The 16,608-nt window shown below is 44.3% G+C and overlaps 1 protein-coding gene across 3 annotated transcripts in view; it reads left to right on the forward strand.

Moving 5' to 3' along the window:
* HORMAD1 (HORMA domain containing 1) overlaps positions 1-16,608 on the forward strand; it is a 326,846-nt gene that overhangs the window by 26,296 nt on the left and 283,942 nt on the right. The window lies entirely within an intron of this gene.

Raw genomic sequence — 16,608 nt, forward strand, 5'->3', positions numbered from 1 at the left:
TTGCTCAGGGATTGCAATGGTTCAAAATCGATTTGTCCTGTAAAATAAAATCCACTTGTCTCTTTTGCAGTGAAGTGATAAATTATGCTGCATTGATGGTGTATCAGGGCTCTGATGACAACTTCCCTGATTTTGGGCATATTATATCCGGGTTTGAATACTGGCAAGACACTGATTTTCCCACATTTGCATACAACTATATACTGTGGCTGTAAGTAGATTGAAAGAAATGGTTCCAGGGTTGGATTGCCCTCTCTGTGCACACCCACCAATTTTCTTATTGAAAAGTACTCACCAACTCTTATCCAAGCTCTTTCTAAACTTGAAAAGGTTTAAAGTTTACTCCTAAAGGGTAAGTAACACTTGTTCCAAGAGGTGTAAAGAAAGGGAATGTAAAAAAGTGAATTTGAAGTCCCTAAGCAGATTTTAGCATGCGCAAAAAGATATAACATAACATATTTGTAAAGTGCATGTTGACAATAGGGTCTCTTGGCCCCAGAATACCCGATGGTTGTTACGAGCCTGAGTGGTCGTGTCATTGACCACAGAAGGATGAAGGGCTGAATGGACCTGCTGGTGTTCAAATCTGTTGCCATGTATTTATGCTCATGCAAAAAATGACATTCACGTAAGTTTGCCAGGAGTACAGTTTCCATTCTTACTTTACTAAACGTTTGTGAAAGTGCTAAATCAGCACAAATGCTAAAACAAATTTGTGGGTGCGCTTTTGTTTCGTGAAGAATCTTCCTTCTAAATATTTTCATGTTGCCCATAATGGTTTTACATGGAATCTCCATTTTGTTTTTAAATATGGCTACATGTCGAACATATTTTACTAAAATATGCCTCACACAAATGTTTAAGTAAAAAAAAAAACTTTTTTTTTTTTTTTTTTTCTCAAAGTGGATTTTCTTTGTGTTGTACATTTAATTTTGAAAGCAATATATCAAGGGCATTGTCTATAAGAATTCAGCATCCTTAAACTTGCGTGTCAAAAAGTCCAGAGCCAATCATCAACTACATTCAGTTTCTAATATTATGTCCAGGTTTTTTTCTTTTTCCATAATTCGTCTTTGCCTCACTTACTGCCCGACTGTTGTGGACACACGCAAGTGCACTGTGCTTTCATTTTTATTTTGTTGGTGAACTCTTTCAAAATCACAATTCCAGTTATCTTACACTTTGTAACTAATGTCACTCGATCAGATCACGTGATCAGTGTGAGTAGGAGCAAGAATTATGTTCAGATCCTTTTGTTTACCCCAGCCCAACAGCAAGAGACAACTTTTGCTACTTAAAATGTAGCATCTTCATTAACATTTGTTCTTGAAGGATATTTTCCACAAAACTCACCCACTACTTCAATCATTGTCTTATCATGCACAAACATCAGTATCTTTTTGTCTTCTTTGTGACATCACCACATTTATGAAATACATCCTCACCAGTCAAGGTATAAGGAGAGCGGAGTCATCCATCCTACAAACCGCCACAAGGTTAGTCTTAACATTGCCAATGGAGGAATCCTGTTCTTTATTTCAGTGGTAAAAGCATAACCATACTTAACATCTCTCACTAATTTTTCTCTTTCTGGGCAAGCTTCATTGTTATCACTAGTTTCTTGTCTGGTCTGCATCCCCTTCAAACTAAGCAATGTGACCCTTCCTACTACATTTAAAACATGCAACGTTCCACAAACAACTCCTTAAATTTTCCACAAGTCTAGGACTCCCCCCACAATAACGTGCTTTGCCTTTGAAAGTGTTTTCCTCATTGTTATATGCAGTTGTTTCTTGACTTACTCATGCAAATACTTGATTTAACGTCTTAGTTGTTTATTGTAGTTAGACATTTCTTTCATAAATACTGCTAATTCGGAGTTCCACAAGCTATTGCTATCACTTCAGGCGTTTTATCTTCTGTAGATAAGAGGCACGCAAGTGTTCCTTTAGTCATATTTTGTATGTGAATGCCTCGTAATTGCATGTTTCTGCTGCTTATGATCTAAAAGTGTCCACAGTCTTCAACAAGTTTGCCTGGCATGTGTACCTTTGAAAGAGTGCTTGTTTTTATAACAAATCCATATATTCTGATGGATACAACTACCTGTGGATTCCTCACCTAATGAATACTCCCATGGCGCCAGCATTCGACGGAAATCTTCTTCCTAGCTTCTGCACGTCGACGAGGTCACATTTGCCCACGCGACGCCGTCTGACGTCATACCGGCAATAAGGGGTCCTCGCCGACGTCTGTTCCCTTTTTTCCGTGCATTCGAAACGGTTATCTTCGAGGGAGCTACTGTTGCTTTCGAAGTTACAGTGTGTTTTTCTGCTGCGTGTTTTTTCTCTGATGTTACTATGTCTCAGAGGAAGTCTGGTTTCAAGCCCTGTCGGGAGTGTGGGGGCAAGATGTCCGTTACTGACCCACATTCGGACTGCTTATGGTGCTTACGCTCCGACCGCGACGTCGCAACATGTGATTCATGTCAACACATGAATCCGAAAGCCCTAAAAGAGCGAGAAGCCAAACTCTTCATGGCGAAGTCAAAGAGGAAGGAGAAGAAACATCCTAGGAAGTCCTCCTCGCCGAAGTCTCATCGGCGTCATCGAGACTCCCGGCGCCGTAGGGATTCACGGCGCCATTCGAGCAAGGAGAAGTCTCGATCGAGGTCGCCTTCGGCTCGACGTCGAAAGACTTGGGAGGTCAGTCCCACAGTCACTCCACATCCATCAACGCCATTGCCTTCTCCGACTTCGCCTGGGCAGAAATCTTCAGTGGTTGAAGTGACGCAGCCTCAGGTGTTCTCTCCGGCGTCGCCGACGTCGAGGCTGGAGTCGGGGTCACCTTCGATCCAGGCACCTCAGTATCCGGCTTTTCCTGCCCCTGGAGCCGATAATACCGCATTTTTGAATGCGATGTTTACCATCTTCCAGCAGATGGCTCCAGGCGGTGCTCCAACTGGTCCTTCGGGGCCGTGGCTTTCACCTTGGGTGCTCCGGCGCCGCTACGGCCATCACCCTTCATGCCCTTTCTCCCCTTGGGGAATGTGGGCTCGGCGCCGGTGTCGGCTCCGGTGTCTGCTCCGGTGGCTCCAGAGGTTTCGGCTCCGGAGGTTTCCATCCCGTCGACTTCGGGTTTCGGCCAGTGACCCCGATAGGACCATCTGAGACGGCTCCTAGCTCGGCGTCGAAGCTTCCTGTGGCGCCGGACATGGCGTCGGATGGATCCGGCGATCGGCGTCATTTCTCGACTTCGACGGATGCCATGTCGACGCCGCGTATTGAAGAGAGGCTGCATTCAAGGAGACGTGCTCTCCGTCTCTTGGAGGAACAGGAATACCAACGGGTCTTGGAGGAAGGAGAAATTGAAGATTCTGGCGAGGGTCTTCATGGACTGGATACAGCTAGTGGCCTGGATACTTCCCCTGAGTGGGACTTGTCATCTCCAGGGGAGTATACTGAGGAGGCAGCCACTTTTCATGCTGTAGTAAGAAAGGCAGCTAACTTCCTCGAACTGCCTTTGCCAGTAGCGGAGGCGAAACAGAATTTATTAACTGAGGTCCTACATCCGGCCTCTACTGCGGCAGAGCCTCTTTTACCATTTAACGAGGCTTTGCTTGATCCGGTATTGGAGGTTTGGAAGAAGCCGGTATCTTCCTCGGCTGTTAATAGGGCTGTGGCCAGGAGGTATCGGGCTGCACCATCTGACCCTGGCTTTCTGTCCAGACACCCTATGCCAGAGAGCTTGGTGGTCCAGGCTTCCTGTTCTGCTAGATCTGCGCCTGGATCTTTTCCGACAGTGCCGGGGGACAGAGACTCCAAAAAGTTGGACTCACAATCGAAGAAAATATTCTCGTCCTGTAGCATGGCGTTGAAGTCCACCAACGCTACATGTACCTTGGGGAGGTACATCCATGCTCTTATGGACGAAATAACATCATCGCATACGGAGCTTCCTCAAGGACTCTTGAATATCGTGTTGGATGCTCTGGCTGCTGCAACCCAGGTTATCCAATCTGGGTTGGATACAACTGACTAAGTGGCTAGAGCGATGGGCACGGCGGTGGTTGCGAGGAGACAGGCTTGGCTTCGCAACTCATGGTTCTCTTCGGACGTGCAGTCGACCCTGTTGGACCTTCCGTTTGATGGGGACAAACATTTTGGGGCCAAAGCGGATTCAGCTTTGGAAAGGTTTAAAGAAAGCAGGACCACAGCCAAGTCATTAGGACTGCAAGCCGCTTCTTCTGCCTCCTCCAGGTTTTTTAGGAGGTTTTGTGGATTTGGACATGGCTCTTCCTCCTCTTCCTTTCGGGGGAGATTCCAACAACCTGCCTCTTCTCTCACCTTTAGATCAATTAGAGGGAGGGGTAGGGTCCGCACCAGGGGAGCCTCTCAGCAGCACTCTGCCTCTTCCTCGTCCTCTGGAGGGGTGCAGCAGGGGAAGCAGCCTTAGGCTTCCACCAATTCCCACTCACTCCTCTCCTGTAGGGGGAAGGTTACTGCATTTTCTTCACAAGTGGGAAGTTATTACATCAGACACTTGGGTTATCAGCATTGTGGGAAACGGCTACACCCTTCCCTTTCGGGAGTTTCCGCCCCCCATCCCGCCCCGCCCATCTTATTGTTCAAAAGAACACCACCTGTTGTTAGAACAGGAGGTTCAAGTCCTCCTCTCAAAGGGCGCGGTGGAGTTGGTTCCAGAGCAGGAAAAGGGTCAAGGTTGTTACTCAAGGTACTTCCTGATCCCCAAGAAGGATGGTCGATTGCGTCCAATTCTGGACCTGAGGATTTTGAATTGGTTCCTCAAACAGGAAAAGTTCAAGATGCTGACCCTAGCTCAGGTGCTTTTGGCGTTGAACAAGGGAGACTGGATGGTGTCGGTCGACTTGCAGGATGCTTATTTTCACATCCCGATTCTCAAGTCGCCCAGGAAGTATCTCCGGTTTGTGGTGGGGTCGCAGCACTATCAGTTTGCGGTCCTCCCGTTTGGTCTGTCTTCAGCATCTCGAGTCTTCACGAAGGTGATGTTGGTGGTTGCGGCAGAGCTCAGAAGGAAGGGGATAGCAGTATTCCCTTACCTGGACGACTGGTTGATCAAAGCCAAGTCCCCGGAGCTTGTGTTGCATCATCTACAGTCTGCAACCCAGTTGTTGTTCGACCTGGGCTTTTCGGTGAACGTGCCCAAATCTCACCTAGAGCCCTCTCAACGCCTCCTGTTCATAGGGGCAGTACTGGATACAACATTGGATCGAGCCTTTCCTCCGCCTCAGCGGATTCAAGATATTCAGGAGTTGGTTCCAATGTTTCGAAGTGGAGCGGTCGTTCCAGTCCTCAAGGTCCTTCGTCTGCTCGGTCTGTTTGCCTCCTGCATACTGTTGGTCACGCATGCTCGCTGGCACATGAGGGCTCTTCAGTGGTGCCTCCGAAGGCAGTGGTCTCAACACAAAGGAGATCTCAAAGGTTCTGTCAAGATCTCCAGAGATGCTGCCACGGATTTGAAGTGGTGGATTGCGGGCAACAATCTTTCACAAGGAAGGCTGTTCACGCAGTCGCCACCAGTGACCACGGTCATAACGGATGCTTCCACTCTAGGGTGGGGGATCTGGAGATCAAAGGGCTTTGGTCTCCAGAGGAACAGATTTTTCATATCAATCTGTTGGAGTTGCGGGCTGTACGTCTGGCTCTCAAGGCCTTCCTCCCATCCCTTCGCGGTCAGTCGGTTCAGGTCCTGACGGACAATACTACTGTGATGTGGTATATAAACAAGCAGGGAGGAGTAGGGTCGTACCTTCTCTGCAGAGATGCTCTTCGACTATGGTCCTGGGCAAAGGAACATCAGATTTGCTTGGTGGAACATCAGATTTGCTTGGTAGCAAATCTGGCCGGAGTCTTGAATGTACGTGCGGACGGTCTCAGTCGCCATTTCTCGGCCGACCACGAGTGGCGTCTCCATCCAGATCAAGTCCGTCTAGTCCTCCAGTTGTGGGGGGTTCCTCGGATAGATCTGTTTGCCACCCGGGAGAACTCGCACTGTCCGTTATTCTGCAGCCTCCAGTATCCGGTGCAGGGGGCTTTGGGGGATGCGTTTCAGAGAACCTGGTGCGACCAGTTGCTATACGCGTTTTCCCCCCCATACCCTTGATTCCTCGAGTATTGAGGAAAATTTGCCAAGACCGGGCTCAAGTAATCTTAATAGCTCCGGATTGGCCAAGGAGGGTGTGGTATTCCGACCTTCTCCAACTCTCAATGTGCCCTCCGCTCTGTCTCCCTCTCAGGGCAGACCTCCTCTCGCAGGGGCAGGTTTTACACCCCAACCTCCAGAGTCTGCACCTACATGCCTGGAGATTGAATGGGGCAACCTGAGTTCCTTCCCTCTCCCGCCTGATGTAGTGGATGCTATCTTAGTGGCCAGGTGACACTCCACTAAAACTATGTACGCTAATAGGTGGTCTAAATTTGTGTTATTGGTGTGGAGAGAGACAGATTGATCCCTTACGCGCTCATTTGTCGGATGTTTTATCTTTTGCTTTGTCTTTAGCGCAGAAAGGTTGTGCAGTGGCTACTATTAAAGGTTACTTGTCTGCCTTGTCAGCCTTTGATTTGTCTTCCAGACCAGCCATCGTTATTTAAATCTCCTATAGTACTTAGATTCTTGAAGGGCCTTATGAATAAATACCATCCAAAACCCTTCGTTATGCCTCAATGGGATTTGTCCTTAGTCCTGACTTTTCTTATGGGGTCCCCTTTTGAGCCTATGCATTCTTGCCCATTAAGGTTCTTAGTTATTAAAACAGTTTTCCTGGTGGCCATAACATCTGCAAGGAGAGTGAGTGAGTTGCAGGCTTTATCGGTAAAACCCCCTTATACAACTTTTTATGGGGATAAGGTGGTGTTGAGGACCAAGGCTGCTTTCCTTCCGAAGGTTGTTTCACCCTTCCATTTGGCTCAAACAATTACTCTGTCCACGTTCTATCCTCTGCCTCATCCTTCAAAGGAAGAAGAGAGACTTCATCGCTTGGACCCAAAGAGGGCGTTAAGCTTCTACATAGACAGAACGAAGGATTTCAGGCTGGAGGATCAACTTTTCATCGGATACGTGGGCAAGAGGAGAGGAAAGGCAGTCCACAAGAGAACACTCTCCAGGTGGGTTGTTCTTTGCATTAAAATTTGTTACTCTTTAGCAAAGAAGGATCCTCCTGATGGTATTAGAGCCCATTCCACCAGGGCTAAGTCGGCTACTTCGGCCTTGGCTAGGGGTGTTCCTGTGGTCGACATCTGCAAGGACGCAACTTGGTCGTCCATTCACACTTTTGCGAAGCATTACTGCTTGGACTCTGAGGTCAGAAGGGACGGCCATTTTGCACGGTCAGTGCTGCAGGATTTCTTGGTTTGACCATACAGGCACCCACCACGGGGCGTGGTACTGCTTTGGGACTCTATTCATTAGGTGAGGAATCCACAGGTAGTTGTATCCATCAGAAGAACGAGTTACTTACCTTCGGTAACGACTTTTCTGGTGGATACATTAGCTACCTGTGGATTCCTCACGGTCCCACCCGCCTCCCGTGCCTTTTTGGTCTTACCAAGTAATCCTTGAGTGTGCTCCTTTTGGTTTTGAGGACTGGTGTAGATTATGTGTATATATGGATATTTGTATATATATATATTTTTGTGTATATACATATTTAGTGTATATATGTATTGTTAAAAAAAAAAAAAAAAAAGGTTATATTAAATCTGTAGCCATCTTTTTGCAATGATGTGTAGTTTGCGATGTTATGAAATGTTGCCTTTATTTTTCATTACATGGGATTATTGTACTTAGGCACATAAAAAATGTTAGTACTGACGTCGGCACGGACCTCTTATTGCCGGTATGACATCAGACGGCGTCGCGTGGGCAAATGTGACGTCCTCGTCGACGTGCAGAAGCTAGGAAGAAGATTTCCGTCGAATGCTGGTGCCATGGGAGTATTCATTAGGTGAGGAATCCACAGGTAGCTAATGTATCCACCAGAAAAGTCGTTACCGAAGGTAAGTAACTCGTTCTTCTGGAGTGTATCGCTTGTCTACCACTTTTAGCATTGTAGCATTTTTGTCAGTTGTGGTAGCAACTGCTGTCACTCCGGCCTCACTATATGTATGAGAATGTTTCTAATTGATACAGTGCTTCAAAAATGATACTTTGCTTTTTGCAGTAAAACTGTCACATTCAATGATCTCTAAATATGCTTCAAAACCCCCTTTCCGTTCCCATTTGTTTCTTAATTTCCATTGTTTTGAGTCTGATAGAGAAGGACCCGGTATGTCTGAAACCTGACCAGGAGAAAACATGCCTTCCTTGCTTAGGTGCGTGTGTCCCTGCTTATTCCAAGATTTATATGCATCAATCACTGTAAAATAGAGCTAATTTATTTTTATGCAAGGGTCATGGTGTAGTTTCAGAGGTAGTTCAGTAGCATTTAGCATGCATGGCAGGTGAAACTGTCATACATCCACTAAGGGTGACGTAGCAATGCAACTAAAAATGACATTCACTCTCCATGATTATTTCAGCACCTTATGAGTATCTAGTGAATCTGTGGCTCATCAGTACTTTGGGCTATGAGATTTCATTTGGAAAGAAATGTTCCAAGCTTTCAGTTTGAAGCATCCGAACCATAATGGTACTGACGTGTAGCTTGATGCCGCATGTTACTTCGGCCTTGGTGGCAACTTCCTCCAACTCTTGCGGGCAGGAGGATCTTGTAGCAGCGTAACTTTAACACTGCTGTGACCCTCAGCTCTTTTGCCGAGGTGTGGAGGAGTGTGAAAAAACACTTGTCTGGTCAGGAACAGATGGAACATGCGATGCCATTTCGGTGGTGGTCAAGACAATTTGTCCCAACTGTACAGAAGCCTGGATGCTGCAGTCATGTCAGATCACTTTTATTCTTGGAAAATATGCCTCCTTACAAAGGAGTTCCAGCCACAGCTACCAAGCAGCAACTGTTACCACTTTATTTCCCCTCAAAGTTCTGAGTTCTAATGTGCTCCATTTACAGCCCAACAATAGCCACTCTAATCAGTTGAAAAAAATATTTGTTTCCATATATTAGGACAGTTATTTTCTGAAATCTAATTTACAAGAGAGTGTCTAGAAAGATTTCAAAATAACCTGTTATCTTAAAAAATCTGTGCCTCCTTTGGATTTCATACCAAAATCTATTCCTGTCATGATTAATTCACTACTTGTAGGTTTTATTAGACACTGTCATCACCAAATTCTATATTTTTAAAATCAAACTGCAGTCTGTTCATAAGAATTGTTTTATTTTGACCTATTGAAGTATAGATTTCACTACTGTACTATATGGTAGTTTCCAGATACATTGTTCTCCTCCATGGCACATTCATTAATGGTCATTTTCCTGCCAATGCACAGGAGTATGGAGCTTTTTGTAATAGGTAAAAGTTCCTTTTTTTTGTTTTGTTTTTTACATGCTACATTAATTCAATGTTAGTTTATTCTTAAAAAGATACTGATTACATATAACAATTATTTTCGTGAATATAATTATAATTCTATCCCTTCAATCATTTTAAATAGTAGATATTCAAATGTAAAAAAAACAGATAGGCAGCAGGTTTGCAAAGCTGAGGGTGCTATCAATGTAACTTTAACAAAAGCAGCACCTTCTTTTTCTCGTAAGTCAGTGTTGCCAGTTAATCCTTTATTTCATTCTGCCACCTCCTGTGAACCAGGACACTGTGACAACGAGTTCTGGTCTTGCAGGATTTTGACAGGATTGGTCTTACTTTTCAGTCTTCATAAAATCTATTACACTGTAAATTGAGTAAACGCATGCCTTTTTCTTGAGTACACAAGACTAATCCCAATAACCAGTGGATGAACTGCTAACCTTCGATTGCGGAGTACTGTGCTACTCATCAAAGAGCTTCAGTGTCTTGTCAGAGGTAGTAAGCGCTATATAAATGCAATTAAATTTACAATCAATATATTCAATGTCTTTTTAACTGAGTCACTTTGCCAGTAAAATTTACCTGATTTTGAGACTTTACCTTTACTGCATTTCTGTGAAGAATGTTATTACTCTTTCCTGTAAGAGATAATTCTGTGACCTATTCTGCTGGGCTGAGTTTGGTGTGTTTTACCTGATTCCCACATAACAAAGGAATGTCAGAATATGTCAGGGTACACTTTGACGACTGTGAAGAAATTGACCTCAGAGGAAGACTGTTATGAGTCAAAATAAAACTTCTGAGAGGCGAAGGCAATAAAAACTACCAGGAAAAGCTCTCTTCTCCTCTGCAAAGTTTGACCACACTGGAAATCTTTGCAAGGAATATTTAAGAAGAAATTATGTATTACCTGTAATTTCTACTTGTAACTGACCGAGATTCTGCTTCTGGTGTTTGCAGAACAATTTTGACCCTACTACCTACCAAGAAGCAGTGTTCCGTATCTATTTCTTTTTGGCTAAGGCAAACCGGGAAACTTCCACTATTAAAGTTCTCCTTGCACCAGTCACTGCCTTCTGAAAATGTCCTTCACAAATTTACTTTCTCAACGTTCCTGTAGTTAAACATGTATAATAAGGTGTTCACATTTTCTACCTATTCAGGGCCTTCACCTCATGGGAATTTGATATTGTCCTTTATCATCTTATGCCTATACATACAGCTTCCTTTCTGCAGCTTTTCTGGAAATGGGCTTTCCTGGTTGCCTAAATTCTGTACTCTGGGTTAGGGAGATACAGGCTCTATGTTCTAATAAACCCTATACAGTTTTTCATGTTAATAGGATAGTATTTAAACCTCATCTAATTTGTCGTTTTGGATTTTCATGTTAATCAAATCAATACTTTAACAACAACAAATTCAGAATTCTTCATCTTCTGTTAAGAGGTACCTCCAAATACCTGACAGAATTAAGGGTGTTAACGTTTTATCTACACAATACCAATGGCTTAAAGTTATTTGTTAAATATCGTTTAACACATCAAAACAACCTCTGTCCAGGAGGCCAGTTTTCTAAATTCTCCTTTGCCACTATAAAGCTTAAACAAAGCTTAAACAAAGCTTAGACTAGTAGGCCAAAAGCCCATTTAACCAAAGGTGGAGTGACTACTGCTGCCTTGCTCAGAAATATGTTTTTTTTAGATCTGCAAGGAACAACCTGGAGATCAGTTCACAACTTTACAGAACACTGTCATGATTCAGATTTTAGAGCAGATGCCCAAGTAAGGCAAGGCTCTTTGAGAAATCTCTTTGCTTAGTTCTATTCTTTTTATCTCTTCCCTTGCGGTTTATGGGATCCAGTCAGTGCTAATATCAATGATTATAAATCGAGATTTCTTGAGGGAGAAGGAATTACTTCTTATCAGTAATCTTAGTTCTCCTGCGGAGCAATCCCCATTGAAATGAGAATCGTCCCTCCCACCTTTCCGATAAGAGGCAAAATGCGATCTATACTTAACTTTTACTTGCAGCATCAAAATGAAGTGACTTAACTGCCTGCTACAGAGCATGATGGTACACAGGATGGTTAGGTACCCTACACACACACACACAATAAGCTACCCATGCCAAATTTAAGTGCTTTTTTTCCGACCTCCTAGGGATTATAGAGGTACCCAGAGAGGGGGGCTGCAGAAGAAGGCTTGTAGTTTTTTTTTTCACTGAAGATGGCATCAACAAAGTGTTTGTGGTGCTAAATTCACCATCTTCCCAGCTTTCAGGAACAGACACACTTCAATCAGAAAACCACATTTTTCAACAGAATTTTGGCATTTTCCTGGGACATACCCCATTTTTACTATTTTTTTTTTTTTTTTTTTTTTTGTGTGTGTGCTTTTAGCCTCCTTCCAGTGACAAAAATGGGTGTTAAACCAATGCTGGATCCTGGGAAGCGAAACATTTCTGAAAAGTAGACAAAATTCTGTATTCAGCAAGGGGTCATTTCTGTAGATCCTACAAGGTTTTCCTACAGAAAATAACAGCTGAAACAAAATAATATTGAAATTGAGGTGAAAATACAGCAAGTTTTCTCCACGTTTCACTCTAACTTTTTCCTGCAATGTCAGATTTGTTTTTTAAAGCAATATACCGTTACATCTACTGGACTCTTCTGGTTGCGGGATATATAGGGCTTGTAGGTTCATCAAGAACCCTAGGTGTCCAGAGGCAATAAATGAGAAGCAGCTTGCAATGTTTTTTCATTCGATACCGGGTACACAGCAATTCATTTGCTGAAATATAAAGAGTGAAAAATAGGTATCCAGGAAACCTTTGTATTTTCAAAATGGGCACAAGATAAGGTGTTGAGAAGCAGAGGTTATTTGCACACCTCTGAATTCTGGAACCCCATATTAGCATGTGAATTATAGTGCATTTCTAAAATACACGTCTTTTTTTTACACAGTGTCTTACATTTTAGAAGGACAAATTCTGAGAAGGCCAAGGGGCAATAGCACTTGTTCTTTTATTCTGTGTACCCACAAGTCTCCCGATTAAAATGGTACCTCACTTGTGTGGGTAGGCCTAGTGCCTGTGTCAACATGGACACATCACATTTTTACATTTAAATCTGACATGTTTTTTGCAAAGTGCCTAGCTGTGGATTTTGGCCTCTAGCTCAGCAGGCACCTAGGGAAACCTATCAAACCTGTGCATTTCTTTTAAATTAGACACCCAGGGGAATCCAGGATGGGGTGACTTTTGGGGCTCTAACCAGGTTCTGTTACCCTGAATCCTTTGCAAACCTCAACATTTGGCCAAAACAAACACCTTTTGCTTTCATTTCGGTGACAAAGTTCTGGAATCTGGGAGGAGCCACAAATTTCTTCCACCCAGCGTTCCTCCCCCCCCCCCCCCCCCCCCCCCCAAGTCTCCTAATAAATATGGTTTCTCACTTGTGTGGGTAGGCCTAGTGCAAGCAACAGGAAATGCTCCAAAACACAACGTGAACACATCACATTTTCCCAAAGAAAACAGCTGTTTTTTTTTTATTGTAAATTACCTAGCTGTGGATTTTGGCCTCTAGCTCAGCCGGCACCTAGGGAAACCTACCAAACCTGTCCATTTTTGAAAACTAGAGACTTGGCGGAATCCAAGATGTGACTTGTGGGGCTTCCACCAGGTGTTACCCACAATCCTTTGCAAACCTCAAAATTTGGCCAAAAAAACCTTTTCCCTCACATTTCGTTGACAGAAAGTTCTGGAATCTAAGAGGAGCCACAAACATCCTTCTCCCTAGCATTCCTCCAAGTCTCCTGATTAAAAAAAAAAAAATGGTACTTCACTTGTGTGGGTAGGCCTAGTGCCCACTAAAAGAAGTGCCCCAAAACGCTATGTGAACTCATCAAAATTGTCAAATACAAAATTACCTGTTTTTGCAAGGGGGGAGGGGGGCGCCTGCGTTTTTGGTCCTGGGCTCAGCAGCTATCTAGGGAAACCTACCAAACCCAGACATTTCTGAAAACTAGACACCCGAGGGAGTTAAGGGAGGTGTGACTTGATTGGATCCCCCAATGTTTTCTTACCCAGAATCCTCAGCAAACCTCATTTAGGTAAAAAATCAAATTTTCCCACATTTCTGTGTGGGGTCACCACACCAGGACAAACTTCCTACCACCCAACGTTCCCCTCAGTCTCCCGGTAAAAATGATACCTCACTTGTGTAGGTTGGCCAAGTGCCTGTGGCAGGTAAGAACCAAAAACATGTTGAAATTGAGGGTGACCCAAAGCGGGTCCCAAAGGGCAGTTTGAAAAACAAAAAAAACATTTTTAGGCTGACAAGTGGGGCAGAATTTTTATCTGTATTGATGCAACAATGCTGGGTGATACAAATTGAACCTTACGGAATCTGCAGGAAGCAACACAATCACACATGAGCAGAATGTGTGATTTCCAGCAAAGTTGGAGGTTTGTATGGCATTGTGGGTACAAAAATGATGCGGGGTGCATGTGAAGCACACCACACTGGACTCACCCAGATGCTCAGTTTACAGATGTGTCTAGGTCTTGTGGATTTTTCTAAATGGCAGCATCCCAAAGTCCAAAAAGTGCAGCCCTCACCGTTCCAAGTGGGATGATTTTGAGAGTTGGACAAGCTCTCATGGCCCAAATGTAAAACCAAAACCCTAAATAATCAAATGCCCTCTTGCTTGCCAGAGGATAAGATGTTTTAGTGTCTGGGGGGAGAGCTGAAAGACTGTTACCCCCTTAAGTTGGGGTGGGGGCATAACCAGACCCATACTGGTTGGTAGCCACCACCCCACTATTCTATTATTATTATTTAATTCTCTGGCATCTAGAAGACTTTCTGCCCCCCTGGGGTGTGGATTGGCGGAGGGTTGGCAATGGCCCCATCTGGCCACTGGTGGGCAGAACAACTTTGGCCCCATTTATTTGGGGTGGGGGTATGGCCATACCCCCACCCTCTTATTTTGGAGAAGAAAAAAAAACTTCCCTGGTTTCTGGTGGGCTTGCGGCCTTCCAAAAATAGGCCAATCTGCCCCCACGGGGGGGGGCAGATATGGCCAACAGTAATGTGCTCCCATGGGGAGCGACCCATGCCCAAGGGGCTGCCCCCCCCCCCCAAAAAAAAAAACACACACACCAATCCCTGGTGCCTAAGTGGTTTCTGCCTAATAGAAATAGGCTGATCTGACCCCAAGGGGAGCAGAAATGGCCTAAAATAAAGTTCTCCCCCCAGGGGAGAAACCCTTGCTTAAGGGTTCGCTCCCCTTGTGCGAAATTGACACAAAAAAAAATCCCCTGTGCCTAGTGGTTTCTGCGCTTAATAAAAATAGTACTATCTGCCCCCAAGGGAGGCAGAAAAGGCCTAGAATAAATTTGCCCCCCAGGGGAATGACCATTGCCTAAGGGGTCGCCCCCCCCCCCTTGCATGAAATTGACGCAAACAAATAAAAATCCCTTGTGTCTAGTGGTTTCTGGCCTAAATACAATTTTCTCCCCCAGGGTAGTGACCCTTGCCTAAGGATTCGCTCCCCATACATAAAAACCATAAAGTAAATAAAAAAATAGATATATAATTACACCCCCCCCCTCCAGGGAGCGGCCCTTGCCGAAGGGGCTGCTCCCTTATGCGTAAGTATTTACAAAAAAATCCCTGGTGTTTAGTGGTTTCTGCCCCCCTTGGGGGCAGATTGGTCTAATAGAAATAGACCGACCTGCCCCCAAGGGGGGCAGAAATGGCCTAAAAGTTATTTTGCCCCCTGGGGAGCGACCCTTACCTAAGGGGTCACTCCCAACATCTAAAAAAAATAAACAATAAAAAAATTATCCCTGGTGTCTAGGGGGTTTCTGCGTCCTTGGCGGGGAAGGAGTTAAAGTGCTTATGTGCATTGGTTAATCCATCATAGAATAGCAGCCAACAATACATTAGAAACTGTAAAAAGAAAACTAAGAACTCAGCGATTGTTCAAAATTGGTTCAAGCCCAAATGAGCAAGAGCAGAGAGCAGTTTTCATACGCCATTAATCACTGCTCACAGCGCCCTTAGTGAACTTGATCTGAGCAGCCTTAATACATTTGATCAACAAAACATTCAACATTGTATTGTCTGGATCCAAGGACCTAATGACATGCCAGCAGGCGCAAACCCCAAATTCATTCCACTTATTCCTTAACAAGGATCTACGCTCCTTCTGCAAAGCCGGACACAGACAAACCACATGTTTGAAAGATTCTTCCCAGCTACCACAACCCCTACTCACTACACCCTCCCCTGGATTGAGCAGCCAGTTGGGTAAGTGCTTCAAAAAAGCCCAGTGACCAATCCTTAAGAACATGAATTTCTCTTTCAGGCGAATGCCACAAGAGCAGGAGAAATAAATAGCTGGAGTAGCTGGCTGGAACAAATTATTGCCCAGGTAGGTTTACACTTTAATACCAAGTTAAAAAAAAAAAAAAGGCCTGTGATGGATTATTGACTTGGAGACCCTCGACTCTCAATAGCTGTTAAGTCAGTCAAAAAAGTGGAGTGTGACCCTTTTGCCTCAGTCACACTAATTTTAAGCCACAGAACTGATTCCAAACTTTCCACACTTTCCTCCGTAACTTATGACAGAGCTGCAAGAAGGCACCTGCATCTACTGCTCTTTGATCTAAAAGGTCAAATTCCAACAGAACCTGCGCAGGGGATGCGGATTGGGATAAATGAAAAACCCTCATATATATCTTGGTAACCAACCTGATTAGCAAACGTACCTCTCTACCCAACATCACTTTCTGACCATAGATCAATGAGGGAGTAATCTTTGCTCTCATGCCTTCCAGTAGATTAGGCCCCCTAAGAGTTTTAATAATTTTAAATGAGACACCAGCAGAACCGCAGCTTTAACTTCAGCCTCCTTTCTCTGCCTAACCAAACCTCCCCTGGGATCAAAATGCACCCCTAAGTATTTATAACAGAGGTCTGAAATAAGTTTACTGCTCTTATAATACCATTTGCTTCCCAAGAGCCTTTTCCTGCCAGAAGACACCACTTTTGTTTTCAACAGATTTACTTCCAAATAGTTTGAGGCTGGGTAAAGTGCAAGTTGGTTAAGCAACAGTTGTAGGCCTACCCTGCTACAGG

This window comes from Pleurodeles waltl, chromosome 12 (assembly GCF_031143425.1).
Source record: "Pleurodeles waltl isolate 20211129_DDA chromosome 12, aPleWal1.hap1.20221129, whole genome shotgun sequence".
Lineage (NCBI taxonomy): Eukaryota > Metazoa > Chordata > Amphibia > Caudata > Salamandridae > Pleurodeles > Pleurodeles waltl.